Source organism: Hordeum vulgare, chromosome 7H (assembly GCF_904849725.1).
Source record: "Hordeum vulgare subsp. vulgare chromosome 7H, MorexV3_pseudomolecules_assembly, whole genome shotgun sequence".
NCBI classification, from domain to species: Eukaryota; Viridiplantae; Streptophyta; class Magnoliopsida; order Poales; family Poaceae; genus Hordeum; species Hordeum vulgare.
In genome coordinates this window covers 601237923-601252606 of record NC_058524.1, presented here as the reverse complement: position 1 = coordinate 601252606, position 14684 = coordinate 601237923, and the positions used below count along the sequence as shown (strand labels likewise).

Below are 14684 nucleotides of genomic sequence, written 5' to 3'. Positions count from 1 at the left end.
GAATGTTGTTCGGAGTCCGGATGAGATCAGAGATGTCACGAGGGTTTCCAGAATGGTCCGGAAACGAAGATTGATATATAGGATGACCTCATTTGATTACCGGAAGGTTTTCGGAGTTACCGGGAATGACGAATGGGTTCCAGGAGTTCACCGGGGGGGGGCAACCCACCCCGGGGAAGCGCATAGGCCTTGGGGGTGGCGCACCAGCCCTTAGTGGGCTGGTGGGACAGCCCAAGAAGGCCCTATGCGCCATAGGAAGAAAATCAAAGAGAAAAAAAAAGAGAGGAGGTGGGAAAAGGGGGAAGGACTCCTCCTTCCAAACCTAGTTGGACTTGGTTTGGAAGGGGAGGGTTCCCCCCTTAGGCTCGGCCGACCCTCTTGGGAGTCCTTGGACCCCAAGGCAAGGCTCCCCCTCCTCCCCCTATATATACGGAGTTTTAGGGCTGATTTGAGACAACTTTGCCACGGCAGCCCGACCACATATCTCCACGGTTTTACCTCTAGACCGCGTTTCTGCGGAGCTCGGGCGGAGCCCTGCCGAGACGAGATCATCACCAACCTCCAGAGCGCCGTCACGCTGCCGGAGAACTCTTCTACCTCTCCGTCTCTCTTGCTGGATCAAGAAGGCTGAGATCATCGTCGAGCTGTACGTGTGCTGAACGCGGAGGTGCCGTCCGTTCGGCACTAGATCGTGGGACTGATCGCGGGACGATTCGCGGGGCGGATCGAGGGACGTGAGGACGTTCCACTACATCAACCGCGTTCACTAACACTTTTGCTGTACGGTCTACAAGGGTACGTAGATCACACATCCCCTCTCGTAGATGGACATCACCATGATAGGTCTTCGTGCGCGTAGGAAAATTTTTGTTTCCCATGCGACGTTCCCCAACAGTGGGACCTGAAGTCACGACAAAACTCGTCCCAAGACATCACCCTGTCACCTCTGGAGTCCTTGAGCTGTTGCCACCATATAGAAGCATGTCCCTTCAACTGAAATGTAGCAAACTTGACATAGTCCTCCGGACGCACATTGCTACACTCGAAATGCTTGTTCATATCATGGATCCAATCTTCCGCATCAAACGGGTGGTCTTAAGAAGTGAACGTCTTAGGCTGGTTTGACAGGAACTGACTCAGATTGGCGAAGTGATTGCCACCATGCTGGAAATTGCCCTGCTGATGATTGGCTCTCTCCTGGATCAACTGCAACATCATCTGAGTGTTTGCATTAGTAGCTGCCATCATCGCCTGCCAGGCCTCTGCAGGAGGAGGCGGAGGCGGCGGCGGAGGAGGAGGTGGTGGAGGTGGCATATCCTCACGCGCTGGGGGTCTGACGAGTCGGTGGAGCCATCCTGAAGACGGACAGCATATTAGTCCACAGAATAATTGAAGATATTGCTGAATCAAAAGACATAATATCTGAACAGAATTTAGCATTGCACTCGAACAATATAGCAAGAGTGCATCCTCAAAGTAACAGACGACAAAATTCCGATAAGGACGACTGCAAACAAGTGTGAGCTAGAACTGCTCGGAACAAACATATGACCGAGATTTCCCAAACCTCAATCAAGCGTCTGTAGGAAGCGTCTGCAGTGGGGTGGCGATCCCGTGGTGTGCAGAAGTAGTAGTAGCTGATGTAGCAGCGGTAGATGTAGTTCTTTCAGGCGCAGCAGCAACAACGGTCTTGCTGTCGTGCAGAGCATGCCGACCCCCCCTGTCGCCATGATCTCTGCCGAGCAGAGTACTTGCAGGTGCTCCGCTGCCGTGTGATGATGCGTGTGTGCGTGCTTCTTGCTAGGTGATGTAGTGGATGTGTGTGTGTTGGGTAGAGGGGTTCCTCCCCCTCTTAGTGCCTCGTTGCATGTGGTGGTGGCTCCTTCGGTGGCGCAACAGCAGTAGCAGCACGGCGAGGCGCCGACGCTCCTTCTCTGTCGCCGGCGCGTCTGTCAGTTATCGTGTTCGCGTCTGTCAGCAGCAGTAGTATATCTTGTTCGCGTGCCCTCCTCTGTTCAAGCATCGTAGTGTAGCCCAGTGGTATGTGGTGTGGTGTGCCTGTGGTGAGGGCGCGGGTTCGATCCCCCCTCGGCGCTATTTTTTGTTCATGTTTTTGTTACCTGCACAGTAGCCAGCAGAGAGCATACCCTGCTCCCTTGCCCTTATCTGTCGAGCAAGGGCCTCTCAGCCCAGTGGTGTGCTGCAGAGTTGCACACCAGAGGCACAGGGGTTCGACCCCCAGGGTGCCCTTTTATTTTATTTTCCCTGTTATTTATTTTTCCTTTTTGCTCTTTTGCTTGCCTGATGTTTGTGCATTAAACTTAGATGGCAGAGGGCATTTTATTGTTTTTCTTTGCTGCTATAGAATGGCCATATGATGTGATGTGTGTATGTGTTCTTGAGAGAGGTATGTGTGTGTGTGTGTGGACACACTTGATGCTTGCCAAATGTGCATGTGTGTGTGTGGTGCCTCCATTGTAGTTGTTGCAAGTGTAGGTGGTGTGTGTTCTTTTGCTTGTGTGTCTAGATAGGTGGCAAGATATGTGCATGTGTGTGTGAGTGTTGCACACACATGAGGTGTTGCTAGTGTAGGTATGCATGTGTGTGTAAGTGCCTTATGCATGTGTTAGCATTCTATTGTGTTGTTAGCATGTGTATGTGGTGTGGTTTCTTCTAGGTGATATGCATATGAGTTGATGTTATGCATTGGAGAAAACAACCCCACTTTGCAACACTTGTGCTCCTCCTCATGTGCATATGTGAGAGGGCATGGTGATTTGTATGTGTGGATAGCTTGGTAGAAGTGGTTGTGAAGTTGATGTGCATGACACAAACATGGGGTTCAAACCCCCATGTCACTTTGTCATTGTGCACATGAGCTCAACCATGTAGTAGTTGATATAGTGAACCTACATGAAATGATGCCCATTCCCTAGGCATGATTTGGAGTAGTTCTCTCTCCCTTAATTTTGGTGGTCACTTGTTCCAAGTAGATGCCCACATTTTATATATGATATTAGGGTAGAAACTCCCAAGGAATCAAGTGGTGAAGTTAGTTTTGCCATTGGGATACTTTATGGAGTGGACATATTCAGATTTGTAGCAAGTTTGATCTTGGTTTCCATGGAATAGGTGGAGCCCAAGGGCATGTGTTTTTGTGTGATAGAAGTATGGGTTTTGCTCTACACCATAGTGGTGTCATTTATCACTTGGTGTTATTTTCATGCAAACTATGCCTAGACAAAGTGGGCATGTGGCTGAAAAAGTCCAGCTTAGTGAAATCTGGAATTTCACCAAGTCTGGGAATTCTGGAAACATTTTCTTCTCCTATAGATGAGGATATGCTGGTCATTGTGTTGTGAAATAGCCTTAGTTCAGTGCTAGGATTTTGGAGCTGATATGTTTGTGAAGCCCCCTGTCAAATTTCATCTCATTTGGAGTCCAGTAGATTGTGTTTTGATTGCTGTCAAAAAGCTTCAGAACAAAGACAGAAATTCAGGTGCAGGAATTTTCACTGTCCTTGAGATCTGATGGTTTTGGGAAAGTTTGTGGCCTTGTATCTTCTAGTGTTTAATTCCTTTTGCTGTGATTCTTGCTGTTGCTTGTAGTGTTCTTGGTGGGATACAACCACATATATTATTTGTCATATTTGGAGGTCTGTAGCTATGTTGCATGTAGCTCCCGAAGAGCTAAGATGCAGATTATGGCAGATTGAGTTGTATAGTCATTTTGATCATTGTGTGTGCTTAGTTGATGTTGTGGTGTTCTTCCTTGCTCCAATCCATTCATGTTGGGTTGTTACATGTCTTGGCAACCTGGGAATACCAGATTTGTGCCAATTGTGAGTGTGGTGTTGATTCTTCCACGTAGAGCTCCATATCTTGTTTCGTTGATTCCCGTTGATCCGTAGCTCCGTTTGCAATGTTCTTTATATGGTTTTGCATCGTTCTCACGAGCCGCATCTGTTCATGCCATCCTCATGCATGTCAAAATAGCTTAGTGTGTAGTTCTGTCCAGAAACTTGTAGTAGTTTCTTTTGCTTGTTCTAGTGATAGAAATAGTGGTGCATGCTCATTTTTCATCTCATGCATCATGTGATTGTTGCATCTTGTGGTGCTGCTGTTCATTAGTTATTATTCTTATGTTGGGTAGCACCGGGCTCGGAGAACGAATACGTGGAGTCAGGAGAGTACGTGCAGGACGAACCAGAACCATTCCAAGCTGAGGATATCACAGGCAAGATGATATGACCTTGATTCCATCTCTAGACTTGTTATGCTAGTTTCGTTTCCATGTCATATTGCTCGCTGCCTACCACTGAATTAAATTGCCTCTTGTTATGCCATGAACCCAAACACTGATCCTTTCTAGCAAAACTTGGATGGCTAAGTAGGCTTGCTCAGCTACTAATGTTAGCATTGCTAGTTGCAGGTGCTTTGACTCATGTGATAAAATGAGCTTGATATCATTATCTTAAATTCTGTTATTTAATTAATGCACCTATATACTTGGTAAATGACGGAAGGCCTAGCCTTTTGCCGGGTGTTTTGTTCCGTTATTGCCGCCTTAGATACCCGTTACCGGTGTTTGATTCCATAATGATCGCTCCTAACACGTTCGAGGTTGTTATGGGGACCCCCTCGATAAATCGCATAGTGCTAAGGCTTGTCCGGCAGGACCCAACATTGGTTTTATTTGCTAACCACCTAATAACGTGCATAGGGAATAGCTACCCCGAGGAATTTAATCAACAACCCGGGCCAGTGCTCCTCATGAGTGTTGGTCCAACCACCTAGCAGTCGGCAAGACCACCCCAGGGAAACTTGAGGTTTGGTCCTTGTCCACTTTGCATAGACGGTGTTGTCCTGAGACTGAGATACGCGACTCTTATCGGGTCGTCGACACACCGGGAGGTCCTGCTAGCCTTGCCTTACCTTAGCGGTATATCTTGCGTATAGGAATCCCAGTGAAGCTTTGGTTTCCCCCAGAGTTGAGGTTTTCCTCTAAGGAATCCGACGAGATCACGAGATTCGTGATAGAGGATGCCTTTGCGGCCTGTGTACGTTTGTGATGGACTAGTTGGAGCACCCCTGCAGGGTTTAATCTTTCGGAAAGCCGTGCCCGCGGTTATGTGCAACTTGGAATATTTTGTTAACATCCGGTATTAGATTACTCAAACAAAAGCTAATAAAATTGCCAACTGTGTGCGTAACCGTGACTGTCCCCTCGAAGGTCTCTCTTCGATCGGGAACACGGTGGGGTTATGAATGCCGTAGGTAGGTGTTCAGGATCACTTAGTGATCAAGTATTCCCGACCGTTAGTGTAGACCACCTTCACAATTACTTCGCGTAAGTTAGCCACTTAATCAAGCTTAGGATGCTGCAGCCTTATACACTTCACCCTTACCCTACCTAATAACATGACTAGTTCTGGCACCAAGGTCTTAGATTGCTGAGTCCCCGTGGCTCACGGATTCCTTCGAAACTCCCAACAGGTACAGGTACCCCAGAGACAGATGATCCCGACGGCACCCAGCTGGCGTGGCAGTACGACGAGGAGACAGACCGCCTCTACGTGAACTATCCAGAGGACTGAGGCGTGGTCGTCATCGTGGGCCTGCAGGCAGGGTAACATAGCATTTTCATGTTTTGTAGTCCGTAGCGGAACTACCTTGTTTGTATCTGTGATGTACTCTGAGTTATTAATAAGAAGACAGTTGAATCCCGAATTGTCTACTTTTATTATTATTTGTGCTATGTTACTTGCTTGTGAAACGCTTAGATGCGCTTCTTTCCTATTCGGGGACCTCGACCCCAGATCGGAAAGGACTGCATCTTGGTTGTTACACTAAATCCGACTGATCCGATGAGGCGAAAGCGACAAGACGATCATGTTTCCTAAAGTGACGGTACCCTTTTTAGACCGGCGGGAGCGTTTCCATGTTATCGATCGAGCAAATTCCTTTTTCCTTTTTGAGAAATATCGATCAAGCACCTGTGCTGGATGGCCTTGACTCAGACCCAACTCCAGCTCTCGATCGACTCAGGCTCAATTCCTACGAGTATCTTTTTTCCCTGAGAAATACTACTAGATTTATAGACAACCCCCCCCCCCTCCCCTAAAAAAAATTGTGGACCCTGTGCAGGTGGCACATTTTGCCTGACTGTTGGCGTGACCCTGCTCATCCCTCTCTGCGTGGTATATATATCAGTACTCGAGCCGTCGCCGACGCCATGATTCCGGCGAGCAAACTCTTGGACACAGGCGACTTGCACCGGTGAGACGCCTCCTTCCGAAGCTCGATCGTGAGCTCATGAGGGGTCACCAGTGACACAGCCTTTCTTGGCGACGCAGGTGGTAATACAACCCGAGCACCTTCCCGCCGCATGCGTCACATCTGCATGTCCCGGCGCTAAGCACCTGAAGGCTAGAGTCGGTCACGGATCGATCCGATGAGGCGACGACTTTGAAATTCGTCAGAGGAAGCTATACGAAGGCAACAATGGCAACTGCCTATATCTGACTGATCCGATGAGGCGAAGGCGACGAGATGATCATGTTTCCTAAAGCGACCCTACCCTTTATATATAGACCGACGGTAGCGTTTTCATGTTATCAATCGAGCAATTTTGTTTTTTCTTTTTAAGAAATATCGATCAAGCACCTATGCTCGATGGCCTTGACTCAGGCCCAACTCCAGCTTCCGATCGACTCAGGCCCAATTCCAACGAGTATGTTTTCTTTCCGAGAAATACTACTAGATTATAGACAAAATCCCCCCCCCCCTCCCCTGCGCACACACACAAAAAAAAATGCGTGACCCTGCTCATCCCTCTTTGGGTGGTATATTATCAGTACTCGAGCCGTCGCCGACGCCATGATTCCGGCGAGCAAACTCTTGGACACAGGCGACGTGCACCGGTGAGACGCCTCCTTCCAAAGCTCGGTCGTGAGCTCATGAGGGGTCACCGGTGGCAGAGCCTTTCTTGGCGACGCAGGTGGTAATACAACCCGAGCACCTTCCCGCCGCATGCGCCACATCTGCATGTCCCGGCGCTGTCGCGCGTGTGCTCGTGGCGGAGCTGAAACTCTCCACCCCTTGAACAATGGGTGCATCAGCGGGGCCTTTGCGTGGGCACGGTCGTTGTGGAGATCAAGTTCATAGGGTCGACACGTCACATGTATGTACCGGTCCCCGACACCTACCTTCTTGCATGCAGACGTTGCATTGGAGCTCCTCTCGTGCCGGTGACCATCAGCTTCAGCTCATCTCGTATGCGTGGGCGTGGCCGTCCTGTCCTTCTGCACCGCCGTCCGTGTCATCGTCGTCGTCGTGGTCCCTTCAAAGATATGGAACAACGTCGAAGGCCCGTGATAGCCTTGTTTGATGGTTGTTTGCCGCTCATGAAGGAACCGCTCCACCTCCTGCTGCGTAGTGCGAAGGGCCGCCGCAGCCACTGCCGTTGTAGCCTTCGGAGCCCTGCGACGGCCTTGCCGCGAATGACATTGATGGAGCAGTCGCTAAGCGACCACTCATCATCAATCTTGACGAGCTCGTCATCAAGACGGCTGCGACGTACGGCCGCCTCCGTGGTGATGACAGAGCAGTCGAGCGTTTCACGTCACAAAGAGGTCAGGGTCAAGATCGAGCGTCCATACAAAAACCAGCCCCTGAGAGGGGTACGCGCACTTTCGTTAATGAGGCTATTGATGGATGATGGTTGCTTTGGCACGAGGCTCACCGAGCTATGTGGTTCTGAGAAGAAATTAGTTGTGGGAAGTGCTGAATATGAAAGAATAATTCGAAAGAAACTGGTTAGTATAACTCTGTGAGCTTTCTTGTTGGTTCTGTCTGGTGAACAGTATCGATCGCCATTTGCTTTTTCAGGCAATAAACAAATTGTGCCATTTACGTTAAGGTTCCGGATTGTGAGGTGGTAATTCGGAAGAATCCCATGCAGTCGGTTAAGATTAATGATACATTGGCTATGCTGCTATACCAAGCACCCTCTGGCATCGCAATTTTCTGTTTTGATGGGGGTTACCTCAATGATTCAGTGGAGGTACTTGTTTTTTTGTTACTGATGCTAGTTAGTTTTTTCTTTGTCATAATGTCATTAATGGAGAGTTCAAGATCATCTAATTGATATCTGTCTGTTTTTTCCACAGGACTTCTGGGCATGCTTGCCACAGCTTGTTAGTAACCCTCCCATTTTATATCTTACTACTTTTGTTATATTTTCTTACGCTTCTTGTTGCCAACTAGGAGTAGAACAGATTAATGTTTCGCCAGTCTTTATTGTCAATTCTTGCTGTAACGAGTGGGTGGCTATTAAGATTAACTCATTACTCAGTGGTTGTTATTTGTTACTGAACTGATTCTTTCAATTCAAAATCAACATTATCCTGGTCGACCATAAATTTTCCTGTGTTAGACTCTTTCCTGATTAACATGTTCTGTTTCGGTGTCATGGCGCAGTGTCTTTATTGCCAGACATCTGCTGACAGATCCTTAAAATATCAATTAGTGCTGGTTGGAACCTAAGTGGGTACTGCTAAGCACAAATTTCAACAAAGTGGTTTCATATTCTTAGCTAGGGATGAATTAACCCTGGCATGGTACTCCTACCAAGAATGACACAAACATCAGCTTTACGTATGAACATTCTGGAAGCAGCACCGAGAGAATTGTACAAACAAAGACTTGAGTACCACCGAGAGACTTTTTAGATCCTTTCTGTGTTTATTTTTCCAGAGTCTGATAGTGTTCATAAAGAAGGAGAAGATGCCCATCCCCATTAACTCTTCTACTGAGGTTATCGACGGTAGCCTGGTCAAGAGGTTCAGAAAACCGTGTGGTTCTGGGAGGAAATTAGTTGTGGGAAGTGCTGAATATAAAAGGATAATTGAGACGAAACTGGTAAGTGTTAACTTTGTAAGCTTGCTGTTGCTTCTGTCTGGTCTGGTTGAGCAGTATTGATCACCATTTGCTTTTTAGGGAATAACCTGTCTGCACGTTGATGTTCCGGATTGTGAGGTGATAATTTGCAGTATGAACAAGCCTGCTTTACTGCCTGAACAACATTCAGAGCCGACCAAAGACTTGGAATTATTCTTACATCAACATGGCTTTGACGTCAATCTTAAGATGGTGAGGTTATGGCTTGTGCTTCCTTATCTGCTTTATTTCTCCCTGGTCAATACTAGTACTTTCTTTTCCTTTTCTTTTCATCCACTAACAATAGCTTGAATAAATCGCCTCTTCTTATGCAATGTTAGCCCTTTCAGACTGATTGTATGCTTATAATGCTATTATTGCCAATGATTGAAATGTTTTTCATAGAAACACCGTACTGGAAATTAACATCTGACAACCTCAATTTATTTTATTCATCGATGAAACATCTTGTAGAATTTTTGGTCTTTCATCTTTCTTTCAGTGACGAAGAAATGCTCGTTTCAGGTTGATGAGACGTCTTTTAAGCAGGCAGCTTATCTCGTCATCTCGTGCATGATATCGAATTATGTGAAAAGGAGTACTTGAAGTTCTTCCGGCTTCTTCTAAAGGACTTCATGGTTACCTCTGAGATCGACACCAAGAGTTGGGTTTTAATCCATTTTGCAACAGCTCTGAAGATGATCTTTTATCCTGGAGCGTCCTATGCGCAATGTTTTTATACGTGTTTCAAGTATGGGTATGATGCAAGTGGTCATTTTAGTGATGGACTGAAGTGTTATTCTTTCAGCTTTTCTCATCTGGTGACGTTCGAAAGATAGAGGCTCACGCAGAAGAAGCTTTTCGAGGATTGATGCCCTGTCTGTCTACGAACATGTTGTTAGTCTCGTTTCGAAGAAGTGCGTACTGATGTTCAAACTGGACGTCAGGGTTATGAAGGCTAAAAAAGTGTTGGAGGATGCATATGTGACATTAAGCAAAGACCATTCTTCAGGAAAACACTATAGGACTGATTTTTCGTACTGGCTCCAAAGTTGGAAAAGAAGCAAGTAGTAATGTTGATGAGAAGCTCAACTCCATCACTCAAGACAGTTGTAGTGAAGTCAATAATCTATACCGAAGATTAGTGAATCACATCGATCTGGATTTCTCCTGTGAGAGGAAAGCATTACCGGAAAGCAGTTCTTGCATGGAAAAGCCTAACAGACTCTGTACCGAAGAGATTCTGCAACAAAGAGAACGACCCCCGGAAGCAAGCGGTGTCCAACCAAACGATCTTGGCTGGAGGACCGGGTGAGACTTCTGATTTTTTGCCTGTTGTGTATTCAGTAGAAAGATAATGCCGATTTTCTCTGAATATTTTCAGTTTATTACTGTGAATTAAAACACACCCTTCAGTGAACGTATTTCGTATTACTATTGTTTTTAGCATTTGTACCAATCTAATTGTTTGTATCCATCTAAGTGTCCTTTCTAGTTTGGGTTGATTGATTTGAATATATGAACACTGTCATAGGAATATATATCCAAAGTGTTCTGGCAAGTGACAATGTCATACAATCCAAAGTGTATTCCCGGTCACTCACGGGAGCGACACACGAGGGGGGTGGGCACATATGGCACTCTAGGCGACTATTGAAGTGATTTGAAAGTTACTCCCTCCGTCCCAGTTTACAAGTCCGGCACATGTACTTAGGTCGTCAATTTAATCAACTTTATGAGGGGCATATATAATAAAAAATATATCATTAGAAACTTTAGATGTTCTATTTTCTAATGATATAATTTTTATGTTAAACAATATATTTTATATAAGTTAAATTGACGATCTAGGTACAAGTGCATGCCTTCTAAACTTTGACAGAGAAGGTATATCAGGTGGAAAGAACATCACCTTGAATGACAAGGGATTCACATCATGAAAACAGTCTTGCTAAATCTCAGTTGACTGAGACTTGATTATGTCTAAGTCGATGCTATATTTGTGAGATCTTACAATGAGATCCGTACAAATATTTCTTTCAATTTCTTTCTTTCTTTTTCTTACAAGTTTTTCCACTTGACTGGACTTGGTAAGTCTCAGTTGACGTGGACCTAGCCACACCCCGTGAAAAATGTAGTAAAAGCATTCTCGAAGAAAACATATATCGGGTAGGTTCGCCCCAAATAAGAATGTAGTGAGAAACCAATTTGATTTTTCTGTTTATGAATACTTCTTGGAGGCTCCAAAAGATGTAACTGGTAATTAGTTGTCGGAAGCATTGGCTCTCAGGTGCATATGCACTCGATATGCCAAAAAAAACTAGATATTGCGCAAATGATCCAAAAAATCTTACGATTTTAGGAAAAAACTTGACCTTGTGTTGTACCCGTATAAAAGTTTTGGGCTATAATACCATCATAGTTACTCCTTGGCGAAACTTTTTACATGAGTGTAACACTTGATCACGTTTGTTGAAAAAAATATCATGATTTTTCGATTTCTTTGTAATTCTGTGGAGATCTGCCACCCTGCCCACCGAGAGCAGAAGCTGAAGCTCATGACCACCGGCGCCGCGGAGTTCCAGTGCAACGTGTGCAAGGGGCTTGGCATTGGGGGCCGGTAGACATGCCGACCTTGGAACTTCGACCTCCACAATGAATGTGCCCTTGCAGAGGTCCAGATTGGTGCGCCCATTGTTCAAGGGTAGAGAGTTCCAGCTCTGCCACAAGCACCTGCGGGGCTGCGGCAGGACATGTCGCGGGGTGGTGCTCATGTTGCACTACCACTGCGTCGTCAATAAGGGCTTGGACCTCCATCCGTGCTGCGTGACACTGTCGTCGGTGATCCGTCGGGAGGAGCTCACCCTCATGCTTCGAAAGGAAGCGTCTCATTAGTGCAACGGCTGCCGGCAAAGAGGCATGACCTGATTCTACCGTTCTGTTACACCCTTGGTTCGATCTTACACACCGAGACCCTGAATTACACAAATATGGAAGGTAGCTAGGGTTCTAAGGTAGAAGAGAAATGATGATTAGGGTAGAGCTGTCGCCGCCACAGTCCTCTGCTTTCTGCCTGCCTCCTCCCTCGGGGGTTCCACACACAAGTAGGGACTAGGACGTCCACTCGTGGACTGGGAAGCAACTGCTAGGCCTTCTCTCGCGCCTTGGTTGGCCTTGGGCCATCCTCTCCAGTGGGCCGGTGGTAAGGGTGCACTAGTAGAAAAAGGGTCTTTTGTCCCGGTTTGTAAGGACCTTCTGTCCCGGTTTCGGAACTGGGACTAAAAAGTCGTTACTAATGTCCTTGGCCTTTATTCCCGGTTCTTACACGAACCGAGACAGATGGGCCTCCACGTGGCCGGTGCGACGAGCCCGGGCAGGGGGGCCTTTAGTCCCGGTTGGTGACACCAATCGGGACCAAAAGGCATCCACACGTCATCATTTCAGGTGATGTTTTTTTTTGAAAGGGGGGGGGGGTTGGGGGTTTTGAGGGGTTAATTTAGGTGTTTCATATATTGTGTTAGCTAGCTAATGAATAGAGAGAAGTGTCCTCTCTTATCTCCGTGCTTGGTCGACGCTGCATACTATACGTATAGAGAGGACTAGACACGATAGCTAGTAAGCAAATGAAGGAAACAGAAGATCGTCATGAACATATGCATACAAAGAGAAGTGATATCGACCACCTCTCCTTCTCTGAGAGATTGGTCGAACAACAAGTTCTCGTATATCTATCCGATGCTACTGGCTACATATATACAATATAATTATCTCTTACAATATAATCTCCTAATTAAAATTCAACTTGTTAGGGTTCACATGGTATTCTCCGTCTTTAGCGATCACGTGGTCAAGAAAGAATGCCGCCAATTCCTCTTGAATTCCTCGCATACGATCTGCTGGTAGGAGTTCATTCCGCATCCGATATATCTAATTTGAAGAAGGGGGTCAATACATATATATGAATAAATGAAACTGAACACAAATGATGGTAATAAAATAAAATTGTGAATATTATTATTTACGCACGTCATATTGTTTGTCAGAGTAGCCCCGCTCACAGGTCACGTGGCGGATGGACTCGCAAATGTAGTATCCACAGTAATCATTCCCTGGTTCCTGCCACAACCACTTTATAAGAAATAGAGGTCAATCAAATTGATAGTTAGCAAGCATGCTAAATGGTATTGATGAAACTAACGCTTGAATCACTAGGAGATGCGTGGAACATGCTACTATAGTACTTACTTTCGGGTTTCTAAATTGCAGCTTCTTCGGCAGTCCCGGAGTTTTTGCGGTGAATTTTTTCCAAACCCCGTCAGACAAAGAAAACAATTACTTGATATCAGGAAATGAACAAAGTTGCCGATATGGTGCGATAATGATCGATTTAACTTACTTCTCTAGAATTTCAGTCATGTCCGCATACTCGTTGGGATCTTTTCGTCTCGAGTCTAAGACGGTTACTAGTCCCTGCTCAAGCTTAATCTCTAGGAGAATATAGTGGAAGCTGCGCACGCATGCATAACTCATCAATTACATTACTATAACCTTGACTAATAAGGGAAACTGAATATGCACAAGACAGTAACACTCACTGGAATTCGTAAGGGAAGAGTATTATAGCTTTGTTTTGATTCAATACAAACGATTGTAGCAGGTTGGCCTCGGTATCTTTGGCCTGAGATTTAATCATAAATGCATCTACGAGATTTGTGTTAATGAACCCAATATCACCGATTTGTCTTTTCTTCAATTCGACGATCTTCAATCTGCATATAATATAGTGAGGATAATTAAAAATACATGCAACGAAAGAGCTGACCTATATATAGAGACTTAATGACAGAAGTAGTACTACTTACAGGCAGTAGCAAGTGATCATTAATTTATCGAGGGCCTTTAGATTGAAAAACAGGAATAACTCCTCAAATGGAACCATCAACAGTTCAAGTCCAATGAGGTCATGCTCCTTTCTAACTCCCAACATAAAAATATTACTCCCCCTAGACTCTTTGCAAGTTTTCATGTACCAATCATGGAATCTTCGCATCATCGTTGTTAGAGATCTTTCATCTTTGATGAGAGGCTTCCCGTACACGTATTTGTGTTCGTCCACCTCCAATAAATCAAAATGTGGATCATCGGGCAGGTAATCTGCAGGATTGGTACCGGGCAACAAGATCCCCGGATGATTAGCGACGATATCGCTAGACACCTTGAGCGGGGGGAACGATTGGTTCGCTTGTTCGCCGAGCTGGGCAACTTTTTTCCCAGCTCGTCGTTCTGCTAACCTTTGATCACTGATAGTACTTCCCGACCGCTGCGCTTCGATAAATGACTTTGTAATAATGCACTCATAGTTGCCTTTCGTCGGAGACTTTGGTGGTTTCTTCAGGGCAGCCAGAGTACGCTTTGCTTTTACCGGATCTATCTTCTCCTCCGGAGGTGGATGTTTTTTTTTGCTTTCACCCCTTCAAAGAAGTTCTTCACTTCGGCTTCCATGATCTTCTCGTTTTCCTCCGGGCTCCTCTCGTATGGTAACTTCTCTAGAGGCTTCAGAGAAGGACCGTATTTGTATTGTCTGCCTCTGGCTGTACTGCTACACGTCGGAGCAGACGGAGCGGCTGCGACTGTCTTTCCTTTCTTACGAGGCGGAGAAGGAGGCGGAGAAGGAGGAGGCAGCTGGCTGCTCAGGCGCGCCGATGCAGGCGGAGAAGGAGGCGGAGTGCCGTCACGCGCCGGAGA

At 46.0% G+C, this 14684-nt stretch overlaps 1 pseudogene; it reads left to right on the top strand.

Moving 5' to 3' along the window:
• The first annotated feature begins 11425 nt into the window (after positions 1-11425).
• The window catches only part of LOC123409459, a 48625-nt pseudogene continuing 45366 nt past the window's right edge, over positions 11426-14684 (top strand).